The sequence below is a fragment of the Lissotriton helveticus genome, chromosome 12, assembly GCF_964261635.1.
Source record: "Lissotriton helveticus chromosome 12, aLisHel1.1, whole genome shotgun sequence".
Taxonomy (NCBI): Eukaryota; Metazoa; Chordata; class Amphibia; order Caudata; family Salamandridae; genus Lissotriton; species Lissotriton helveticus.
The window spans coordinates 197,766,681-197,778,912 of record NC_136073.1 but is presented as its reverse complement, the minus strand read 5'-3'; the positions used below and the strand labels follow the sequence as shown (position 1 = coordinate 197,778,912).

The window sequence follows — 12,232 nt, the reverse complement described above, 5'->3', positions numbered from 1 at the left end:
ATAAAATTATTCCCAAATGCTCATTTTGGTAAATTGGGTTGTTGAACGTAATAATCTCCAATATCCTGCAGAGTGACACGTGATGGAACGTGTAACCTGTAAGCAAAAAAATATATTCAGAGAAGATTAAGTGTGCAGTTGATTAAATAACTAGATTCAAGATCTAACAGACCTGTAAAAGAACAATCAAATGTAATTGGTTTCAAAGTCACATTATTTCAAATAACCGTTTTATAATTTGGACCTTGTCGTGTATCCAGCATTCCAAGATGCATTGTCAACTAGCTATGCTCTTTAAGGCTGATGTATAACCCTACAGGTATTCTCCTTTGTCTTCAACAACACATCTTTAACAAAATCTTTCTGTAAAACACCTTGTTATGCTAGGCAATAGGGTAAATAGCACTCTTTATTTAGCCTGAATCCTGTAGCAGATGTCTTGCAGCTCATTAAAATGTTGCCTCTGATAAAAAGGACAGCAAATTCATGTTTTCTTCTTACCTGTGCATACATCTATGCTAGAAACATGTGGAAATTAAATGTATATGATTACCAAACACAGCAAGAGATACATTTCATCTTGCCGAATTAAATTATTTCCAACTTTCTCTTTATTTCCCCTGTTTATCATTGAGTACAACATTGCTTTACTCACCCACATTACATTTGATCAATTCATTCTACCACACGAACTATCTCGGTGCACATGACTTTCCATTTTTGTATATATTTAGGTGCATAGTCGGGAGAAACAAAAATACTCCTCGACCCGTTAACTTTAGTTCTCTACCTTATTTGTGATCTTCAGCAATCTTGAAATAAAGTGTTATCTCAACGTCTGTTACCAATACAGTCCATTCCAAAACTAACCTCCAGTAGATACTAATTATTCAACGTCACTCTTGTATGAATGAGTGTTGCCCTATCTTGACACCGAGGCTTTCTGCATTGGATGTGCGAGAATTTCATCATAAAATTTGCGAGTTCAGTGAGGTTTGTTAATGTTGTAGATTAGGTTAGGTCCTCAAGGCATTATACGTGATCAATGCAGATTGCAAGGATCTATCCAAAGTAGCACATAATGATTTATAATCTATGCTGCTTCAGAAACACATCTTTGCCTTAGATTATTAAAACTAAGACAATTCTCCTCAATTAATAAACCTTCAAAAACACATGTGGTGCCATTCGAGTTATATTGAGATTAACTGTTCAACAAACGTGTTTTCTTGAAGTTCTCAATTGCATGTCGTATGTCTCTAGTAAGACTGGATGGAGCCAAAAGCCCCAGTCAAGTGGACAATTCCTGCCTACTAGCCCATTATGAGCCATACTCTAAGCTTTTCCCAGCCCACTTTTGTTCAGAATATTATAACTAGGCTAGTTATTCCCAATTAATAAACCATAGAAAAGATATGTGATACCATTCTACTTATATTGATATTAAATCTTCAAAAAACGTCTTCTGTTGAAGCTCTCAATTCAGAGTACACCCGTGTCTTGTACAGCTAGTAAGGCTGGATAGAGCCACAATGCCTAAGAAATCGGATTACTTCTGTGAAATTTGTGTTCATATATTAGTTACCCGTAACTTGTTAATCTCCTGCTAGATGAGCTTCAAATGTACCTGCCTGTTTAAAGTTAATCAAAAGTAGGAATGATTGGTTGCACACATTGAAACTAACTTCTTTCGGAAATCTTAACTGCCTTGATAAGTCGTATCGTTTCTGAAAATAAATATAAAGAATATAAAACCTAACCTTTAAAAAGTATATAGTGGCTAAGGACTGCACCCTCTACACCACATCACACTACATTTACTAACAGCAAACCTAAAGTCTAACAATATTTTGGGCTTGCACAAGATTGCAGTCAGATATAATTTCACACGTGGGTTGGCCAAGCCATTCTTTCATTTTGGTTATGTCACTTTTCACCAGTATGACTTGGGTTCTTTGTGGCTTGAAAGAAATGAATTCAGTTGAGCATAAATAGTGTCTGTAGGAAGCTGGCCTTTTATGTAGTGGGCCAATGTAGGGGTACATGGTGCAAAAAGTCCAAACAACCCTTATTAGTTTACAGGGCTTACTTTAATAATCCCAGTGCTCTATTTGTGGTAGTGTGGTCGAGCAGCTTAGTCTTACCAGAGGGAAGTATTAAGCATTTGTTGCACACACAGTCAATAAATGAGATACACGACAAATAGAAATACAAGATTAATTTAGAAAAATAATGCAGATTTTTATATCATTTCAAACACCAAGATCATCGGAATCAGTTCAGTACTTTCTGAGTTATAGTTTTTACAGTAAAACAGTAAAATGCTCGAATAATGGTTTTTGAGGTATGAGCCTCGAACGCAATAATGTTATCCTATGTCAGAAACATACACTGCATACATGTACTTGTGAACAGTTGTTGAAGGTGCCTTTTAGGACTTAAGGCACTTAGGGGCCAAGGACCAAAGAACCACCAGCAGTTTCGATTTACCTGCCCTGATGTGTCCGGGTGCAGAGGTGCAGGTCGAGTTGGTAGCCTGGAGCACTACATGTTAAAGTCAATGGAAGGGTACCTGTAACAAAAACGCAGCAAGTGGGGACTTGAGGACAAGTCCGGCAGAACCCAAAGAGGGCTTGGCTCGCGAGGGTCTCTGTAGCAAGGAGACACAGTCTGTTTCCCTGGATCCGGGGTGGGGGGGCTTAGGTGCTGTGGTGTTTTGTCGGGCGGGTCGCTTGTGTTTTATGCTCTCACGGTTGTCATCGGTTTTGCAGAGGAAGGGAAAACAGGACAGCTGGGTCACTCTGGTTGTGGGTTTTGCTGGCCTTGAAGTGCCTCAACTTGCAGATCGATCTTCCTATGCAGTAGTGTCTGGTCTGCATAAAAACAAGCATTAGTTGAAGCAGGTACTCTTGTACCAAGGGTATTTGTGCAGAGAGGCTCCTGTTAGGGTCTAGCATCTCAAAACTTGGTGGAGAGACTGTTGCAGATATTCTGCTCTGGAACACAACAATGCTTGAGACCATAATACATCCGTATGCAGGGACTGTGTCACCATATCACTTCGGCACCTATGGGCCAGAGTCCGACTAGCTTATAGTGTCTCACTTGCCCTCCTAACCTTCCCACAGAGGCAAGGGGCTTGGCTTCCCAGAATACAATACTCTCGACCCTTCCAGGGATCTCGGTAGCAGGTTATCCCCTTTCGGTCTGTCTCTCGCACTTGTACTCCATACACAAAAAAGAGACACGAGAGAAGCTTACATTTATTTAAACTATCATACTCTAATATGCAATAATTACGCCACAATTAGAAAAGATATACAGCTCAGTAATATCATTAGCATGATTAGCAGACCATATACAATGAAAATCCCTGTCACATTAGCTGACAGATTTGCCTAAACCCACCCCCCTATATAAGCAAAGTGTTATAATCTAGATCTGTGGGCGTAGTCGCGAACCCCATACCTTTTGGGAACAAAAGGGGTTAGGTCCTTTACCGTAGCATACTTAGATGGCTGTTGTGCATCCCAGCTAAAGCAGCACTCTCGTCTCAGAACCGTAGCTCTGCCTGCAACTCTCTGTGTGTTTTCAAAACTGCATGCCCAGGGTTATATGGGAAACGTGTGTTCAAAAACAGCAGCTGGGTTTCTCTATTATGTCTAGATGCTATTGTCCGACCACAGAGAATAACAAGGAGCAATGTTGTTGGACCTTACCAAGGCTGTTCCGACTAAATCCCAGGAAAAGAACAAAATACAAAAACATGCTCACTATGTGTGAAAATACAATGTGGCACAAAAACAACAAGCAGGATATTTGGTAACGTGTGCAAAGCAAAAGTGAACGACAACGTGCATAATTTAGCTAACATAGGAAAAATGACAATGGGGTTTATAGGGAACACACTACAAGACGGGTCTGACCATCTTGAGCCACAAAGACGACCTCCTGACATGTTGCGCCCTCGGTGGGCCCGATGGCCACCGACATGTGTACCGAGTAGATGGTGTTGGTGCCTGCATATTCAGGAGGTTTGCTTCTCCACCCCAGGAGAAATGGTAAATGGTTGTTGAAGTGCTGGACAATCCTCCAATGGTGTGGGATTATGCACAGCTTTTGGATGAGTTGAGGCTTTGCAATGGTTGCAGTACCAGCAGCCAGGTTTGGTGCCAATTTCGGAGCAGATCCTCTGTTCTTGCAGTGGCTGCTCTTATTTGTCCTTCTTCTGTTCCCAGGTAGGGTAATCTGAAGCTCTGATGTTGGGGGGTGGCATAAATACTGAATTTAGGGGCGTTTAGTGGAGTTTAGGACCAACGGGCTACTTACTCCCTATATGGGCACTTCCGATGAGGAGTGGGCATAATCTTGACCAAGATTGTTAATTTCACCAAACCAAGATGTTGAAAACCCTTCTTCGACTGTCCACTTAGGGGTGTGCTTAGCCTAGAAGTGTGACACACCTGACTTGATAATTCCCCTTCTGCCGTGGGTGCTGCCCTGGTGCCGAATGGGTCACAGGGCAGGGGGTGGCACTCCCCATGTTTGATGGGCAGCCAGGGTTGCATATCAAATGAACAGAGGATTTGAAGCCTCTGGCCTTGATATGCTAACTCACTAACCATTCTGCTGGAGGATGTATAGACACCTTCCTCCTGAGCAGACATTGCTTCTTGCCTCTGAAAACACAGGTTTGGCCTACAGGGGGTCAGAAACCTGTCCGTGCTGGCAGGCTGGACAATACCAGTTACCCATCACACTACATGAATAGTAGGTTTTCAGGGGGCACCTCTAACGTGCCCTCTGGGTGCATGTCAAATAAATTCTGATTCTGGCATCAGTGCAGATTTGTTGAGACAAGGTGTTTGATACAAAACACCATTATTTTCAGTGAAGCCATTATGTAGTTAGGTAACTCGTAATGCCGAGTACATACCTTAAGATGGCTTCCTTATCACTTGCAATGCTTAGCAATGGAACTAGGCATGAAAGGGACACATCGGCTCATGCAGATGTGCCCTCACATGTAATATAACTAGGCTGTGGGGTTTTAGATTTAAACCTATAATACCTGATAAAACCCCACTAAAAGATAAATAGCCCTCACCGGTGAAAACATATAAACACTGAAAAAACACATGCACAACCACAAACTAAATGCCATTCAAAGAAAGGAAAAATAGAGTGAAAGAGTAATTTTTTTCTTCCTGAAGGTGTCAATACAATGTAACATTGGTATACAAGCTAGCAGTAACGAAGACTGGCTAACATTATTCTGCTTGAGTTTTGTTCTTTAGGAATGCCACTAAAATGTTGTTTCTTCTTCCTTTTACTTTTTTCAGTTTTGTGGCCTTTGGTCTAAAGATGCAGTGTTTAGTTTCATGTTTTAGGTCTAGTTTAATTATTGTATAAACTGTAGAGAATCAGAAAATATCAAACTCATATTTGATATTTTGGCTGCATTTTATTCTTTCACTGATAGGTAAAATGGCTGGTTTCATAAAAATCTTTCCTAATATGTGTCATTACATTTACCTCACATAGAATGGGTAAAAACCCTTAATACATCAGACCATAGTTTCTACTGGGTCAGTATTGATAGTAGGTGAATTACCAACACCTCAGGCTTTAAACATTCAATGCAAGGTATAGTGACAAGTATATATATCACCAAGCATCTGGGATAGTGGTGAAAACATGACACCAGACTTTTGGAAAGCATTGAACACAGTGTCACTTGTAATGCACTGCAAGAAAGGTTCTTTCCAAGTTCAACAAAGATTGGAGTGATATTGTTTGTATTTGCAGTGATTCCGCTACATATATAAAAAAGTTGTGTGATAACCTGTCAAAATTGATACCCGAGCTGAAGTGATTTCCTGTAGGAGGGATGCTATTGACTTTTTAGTCCATTCTGGTGCACTGTTTTCTTATGCACAGGAACTAAAACGCAAATATTTATCAATTTGTGCTTTATGTGGCATCAAAGAAAGAGTCATCCCAACTGTGTCCCTTAGCTGATGGTTCTCAGCCCAAGGGGCTATGAATGCTGAGAGGGGCTTTTCACAGAAGAATACATGGGAAGGAAAAAGCGAGCGCACATGACCCAAAGACTCACTGAAGAAGTATTGTATGGTGTACTACAATAAGATTAATTTGCAAAAAATCTATTTGGAACTAATATACACTATAAGTACACTTTCTATTTACCATGTTCTTTCAGTGCAGAAAGCAAGCAATAATAAAAGCAAAACGTTCCATAATCACCGGAAAAACACTTTTTCTGTTGTTTTTAGTGGTACGAAAATGTGTAACCACTGATAACTGTTTTTTAAGATATTGAAAACACTGAAAACCCCCCACCAGAATTTACCAACAATAGAAACTGAAAATAGGAAAGCCTAAATATAACCCACCATGCCTTAGGGCTCTAAGGCCTGCTGTAGGTGAGACTTGCATATAGTACGCACAGTGTACAGGGTCATGGCACACAGTGAGTATGCTGTATCATGTTTTCAGAATGGTTTGCACCATTTCACGCATCCTGCAGTGGCAATGTGCATGCAGTTTATGTGAGGGTCCTTTTCGATGGCATAATACATGCTGCCGCCCATACCGACCCTCTTTAGTATCCATTCCTTGGGTACCATAGGTACATTTATATGGGTGCTAAACTCCTTGACCATTGGGGTACAATTAAGCTTATTGTCTTTTTTAGGGAAAGAGCTCTGGTACCGGGACCTGTTTAGCAGAGAGCCAGTGCACATCCAGTCAAGAACATCCATACCAGTGGGTATAAAATGGGGGTGACCATATTAAAAAAAATACACTTTTCTTCAGTGTCCATATCAGTGTAATGTCTTTTTAACGGAATGGCCTAAAAGGCCAGGTGGAGGAGTGTGGCTCAATGGTTAGAGCGGCAGACCCTGATGCAGAGTCCTGGCCAGGGACCAGGGTTCGATTCCCGCCTCGGCGGGGTCTCGGGCTCAATTTCCTCAGACCTGTTAATTCTCGCCTCGGTGCCTATTCTAATAACGGGCCCCACGCTGCAACTCTGAGCAATAGCTTGCTTAGCCTCCACACCAGCCCCAACAGCGCTAAGGATGCCTGGCTTCACCCTGGGGGTGCCCAGGAGTGGACACTTCACAGGGAAAGCCAGGAGGGGTTCCAGAGCTGTATGAGTATCAGCGCCAGGAAGCCGAATAGGCGACACCGCAAGGTGACCGTCTGGTGACAGTGTGCTCTATAAGTACCATGACATTTACATTTACAAAAAGATGATGAATTTTAAGAGTTGCATGTGTAGGCCTGTGCGGTCAAATTCAACAAAAAAGGACTTCCGTTGTGATTCTCAACAGAGCATGTGAAATGTTGTGTTGTACTTCTTACATAGGCTCTTTAAATAAGGCTTCTTGCCTTAATAATGCGTGGCCATGTTTGGGTTCAGCCCCTTAAACTGACAGATTTCAAACTAAGCATCATTAAGCAGACCCCCTATTCACAAACCTTATTTAATTGAGTATGGTGAGTTAATCCTGGAAATTTAGGAATACGTCCAGAGTAATGCAAGAGTAAGTCCCATCTACTTTTAGAAAAATCCTTCTCAATGTTGTCAGTGGAGCTGCTTACTTGGCAACCTGAAGAACTAGGTTCCTAATCTAGCTCCCGCACTTGACTAAAAATTCAGGAGGTTCTCAGCAAATGACTGACAAGTCGTGAGATTCAGAGAAAACCCTCTAATCTTTCCCCACTTAAAATTGCAAACATAGACAATTTAATTCAATTGTAAATAGCAGAAATGTAATGTAACTGTTTAATTCAAATGTGTAAATCCACAGTTGATGTGTATGATCTTGTGTCATCTCTCAGCACCATATTAATGTGCACTAATACATTGCTACCTTGTTAGGTATGTGATTATACACATACCCATATATATATATATATATATATATATATATATATATATATATATATATATATATATATATATATATATATATATATATATATATATATATACATACATACACACAAACAATCATGCCTTTGTAGTCTGTGCCCATAGTTTATTGATTGGGTGCTTAAGGGTTATTGAACCTGCTCCCTTAGTACCTCTCCATAAGGTGAATCACTGTATTTGAAACCAGCTATTCATAAGAGAGCTTTTCACTGGGCACCGTACATATACTACACATAGTGTACAGGGTCATGGCACACAGTGAGTGTGCTGTGTCATGTTTTCGGAATGGTTTGCACCATTTCACGCATCCTGCAATGGTAGTCAGCATGCAGTTTTTGTGTGGGTCCTATTGGATGGCATAAAGCATGCTTCAGCCCATAGTGACCCTTTTTTAGTACCCATGCGGTGGGTATCATAGGTACCATTTACAAGGGTGCTAAACTCCTTGGCAATTGGGGTACAATTGAGCATATTGTAGTTTTTAGTGAAAGAGCTCTGGCACTGGGACCTGTTTAGCAGGGACCCAGTGCACAACCAGTCAAGAATATCAGTTCCAGTGGGCATAAAATGAGTGACCATGTCAACAAGCATTTGCAATGCAATAGGTCTTTGCGAGACTTTGAGATACTGGCATTGTAAATGACAAACCTTTTATCTATGTGTTGGTTTTGAAAACATATAAATAAAAGGCATTGTCATTTACAATGCCAATAGCTTAAAATGTTGCAAATGCGAGACCTATTGCATTACTTATTGCAAGCAATGCTTGTAGTAATATCAGGGAAATCGACTGTAAAAACTGGCCCACCTACCAGGTGCAGAAATTGCCCAAACGCAGCCTACACACTGACCTTTCAGATCAGTCCTCCCTTCTGGCACTGCCTGTTTGCCCTGTAGGCCAGTTCAACCCTGGTTTTAAAGAAAGATATTTAACCGAAACCAGCGATGAAGGTTAAATGTGTGCGCTATGGTAAAAGCGCATAGAAGCGCCCGCATGCCTATTCAGAGATGGGGTTCTCAGAGTATAGCGGTAATAGTTAAATGGATTTTGTCAGGCAGTAACAGTGTTTTTCTCACATCAATGTCGCTATACTGTGGTAAAAAAAACAAGCATTTATAATGCAATAGGTCTCACATTATTAAAGTTTGAGCTATTGGCATTGTAAATGACAATGCCTTTTATTCATTTGTTTTTAAAACCTGCAATCGATGCATAAACACGCACTTTGAACACATAGTCCTTGCTTACGATGAGCAAGGCTGGCATTAAAAGAGACAGCCAGCCTTGCTTCTCATAAGCATGGACTATAAGTACAAAGTGCTTGTTTACGCACTGATATAAAAGGCAAATGAATAAAAGGCATTGTCATTTACAATGCCAATAGCTCAAACTTTAATAATGCGAGACCTATTGCATTGTAAATGCTTGTTAAATCTGTCTTGCAGTATATTGGACTTTTGGCACAAAGCAAAGAGGAATTCGGTCTAGAGCTGGATTCAGAACTATCCATTTATGCATATGCACTGTTGCTCTGTTCCTCGCTGTCGGCTGTCTACTGAACTATAAAACAAGTATGTCTGTGCACTACATAAAAGAATGTATGGGCCACTGCACTGCATATTTTAATTATCAAAATGGCACCCATGCAGCACTTGATGTTGACAGGAGCCCAACCCCCCAGGCACTAAAAACAGAGTAGAAAGTTTTAGGGGTGTGAATATGTTTTCTGTGATAGGGGTGGATTCGCTAAAGAGTACTAGAGAAAGAGGCATAGGTAGGGAGTACCGAGATCTAAAGATGGTGCTCCCTTGCGGACTAGAGCTGTGATTCCCTTGAGAAGAGCCTTCTTTTTTTTTTTTTAAATTCAAATCGTTTTTATTGAGGGTAAGCAAAAGGACAAACAGTACAGTACTGGGGAGATGGGTTGGCCTAACGGCTAAGGCGCTCGACCTCGGACCTGGGGATCTGGGTTCGAGTCTCGGTAACGACGCCAAAAAGACCCTGTGATTCTGGGCAAATCACTTAATCTTCCCGTTCCTAAAAAAATGAAAGTGTGTCCTCATGTAACGTAACTGGTGCTATGTAAAGCGCTCTGATAACTGATTCAGTTCGGTTCTAGTTCGCGCTATATAAAACTCTGCAAAACAAACAAAAAAAAAAAAAGTACCATAAATGAAGAAAAGGTGACAGTAATAAACATAGTGCTAATCCCGATCACGCAATACATGACAATAATGATACTAATATTATTCAGGAATGATAATAGTTAGGGTAAAATTATAATGACAAAATAAAAATAAGACAATAATAACAGTGACAATAATAATAATGATAACAATAATTATTGACAGTGCTCTGGTGCTAAATAAGATTTCTTCGTCGAGCGCAAGCTTGATAATGTTAAGTGGTCAGTACAGCCAATTCACATATTAGGCAAAAGCAAAGTATTACTCAGGTTGTGAGGAGTATGAGACCTATTGGGCATAACAGTGATTGCAAGCTTATGGAGGGTCATAGCATGAGTGCAACGAGTCGAGGGAGCCCCACAGTTTTCAGTGCGATTTACGCCATGGAGAAGTATGGAGAGACTCATTATCCACACCTCTCAAAGAGAACAGCCACTCCTGCCACATTCTGAAGGAGACTTCACTGGCACTTTTCTATTTGCTTAGAATGACTTTGCATGCTAGAGTGAGCATGAGGTCCATCAGGTGCCGATCATGGATGTTTACAAGATGAGGATCTAGAGCACCCAATAAAATGTAGGAGAAATCTCTTAGTGGTCGGTAGTGAAAGGTTTGTGTTTTTTAATTATAGATCTTGTCCCAGTAGCATTGTAAGGCAGGGTAATAAAAGAGCATGTGGGCCAACTTACCCACGTGAGATTTACATTTCCTAGCAAGTGGGGCTATCGTTGAGTTTAAGCTTAAAAATTTTCTCCGGGGTCCAGTACGATCTGTTTATTAACATTATTTTAGTTTGTGAGAGTATAGGCGAAATTTTGTTAGAAAAAGGGGTCAGGTGAATCTTCTCCCAATCAAATGGGATCTTAGAAGAGTTTTATCTCATTTTCCCATGACGTCTTGCATTTTCTATGCGATTTTTAAGTTTCGCCTGGCGTCCGCTGCGCAGCAGCGTTCGCGCAGGCGAAATCTTATGTTAGAACAGTATGGGGGCTTTGTCCCGCCTGCTCTTCCATTGGGTAGCTCCATAAATGGAGGCTAACCATTGGAAGAGAGATCTGTCCGTCATTGCCGGAGCAGATTCGTGGGCGTTCCGGCCATTTTTACTCATTCCTCCCCTTTTAGAACGTCATGCGGCGGTGGGCGGTGGTTTATTTTTTTCCGAAGGTTTTTTTGGGTCATTTCTCCAGGCCGACTGCCGCCGGAAGAAGTCCAGGTGAGTGCTCCCCTCCCGCTGTCCGTGTGCCCGTTCCCGCCTCCCCCCTCCCGCTGTCCGTGTGCCCGTTCCCACCCCCCTCCCGCTGTCCGTGTCTCCGGCCCCACTTGTAAATGCTTGTTTTTTTTTGGTTTTGACTATGCCAAACCTCTCGCACGCTGCTGGCTACTCAATGTTTCCCGCAACAGCCTCCTCTGACATCCGAGTAGTTTGGACTCCCTGCCGAAAGGCGAGTAGCGTGGCAGATCGTCAGACTTGGGCCCGAAGACAGACCAGCCGAGCGGCAGGGGTTTAATAGATCAGCAGAGTTGTAGAGCGAGTGATTGATTGATTGTGATCGATGCCTCGGAGGTAGAAGAAGAGAAAATGGCTGTGGTACAGTGCTGGCGAGCAGAGCAGAGGAGGGCAGAGGGCAGAGCTTTTTCCAGTAGCTGAGTAAGTGTTTATTTTTGTTGTAATTTATCGTTTTCCGAATACACCCCCCTCACGATGTTGCGGTAATTGAAATTATTACAGCGCTACAATGTTACTGTTTGCAAGCTGAGCCGATGTTACACTCAGGATGACTCATCAACCCCACTGATCCAGCCACGGCCACAAGACTTGGGCTACGACCATCAGAAACCCTCTAGATCGGTTTCTTGAACGGAGCAGAGCTAACCTTAAGTCACAACCAGGGCAAGTCCCGTAAATGTTTGTTTCCACTTGAGGGCGCCAAATAGCCTTAACCCCTTCCATGCTGGGCCGATTCTGCTCCTGTGCTGAAGATTTCAGCGCGGGTGCGGTCATGACGGCCCCCAGCCGTCATCAGCACACGAGCACTGTAGTGCATGACGGCTGGGGGCCGTCATCAGCATGGAAGGGGTTAA

The 12,232-nt window shown here is 41.9% G+C and overlaps 1 protein-coding gene across 1 annotated transcript in view; it reads left to right on the top strand.

Moving 5' to 3' along the window:
- EMC8 (ER membrane protein complex subunit 8) overlaps positions 1-12,232 on the top strand; it is a 109,881-nt gene that overhangs the window by 65,912 nt on the left and 31,737 nt on the right. The window lies entirely within an intron of this gene.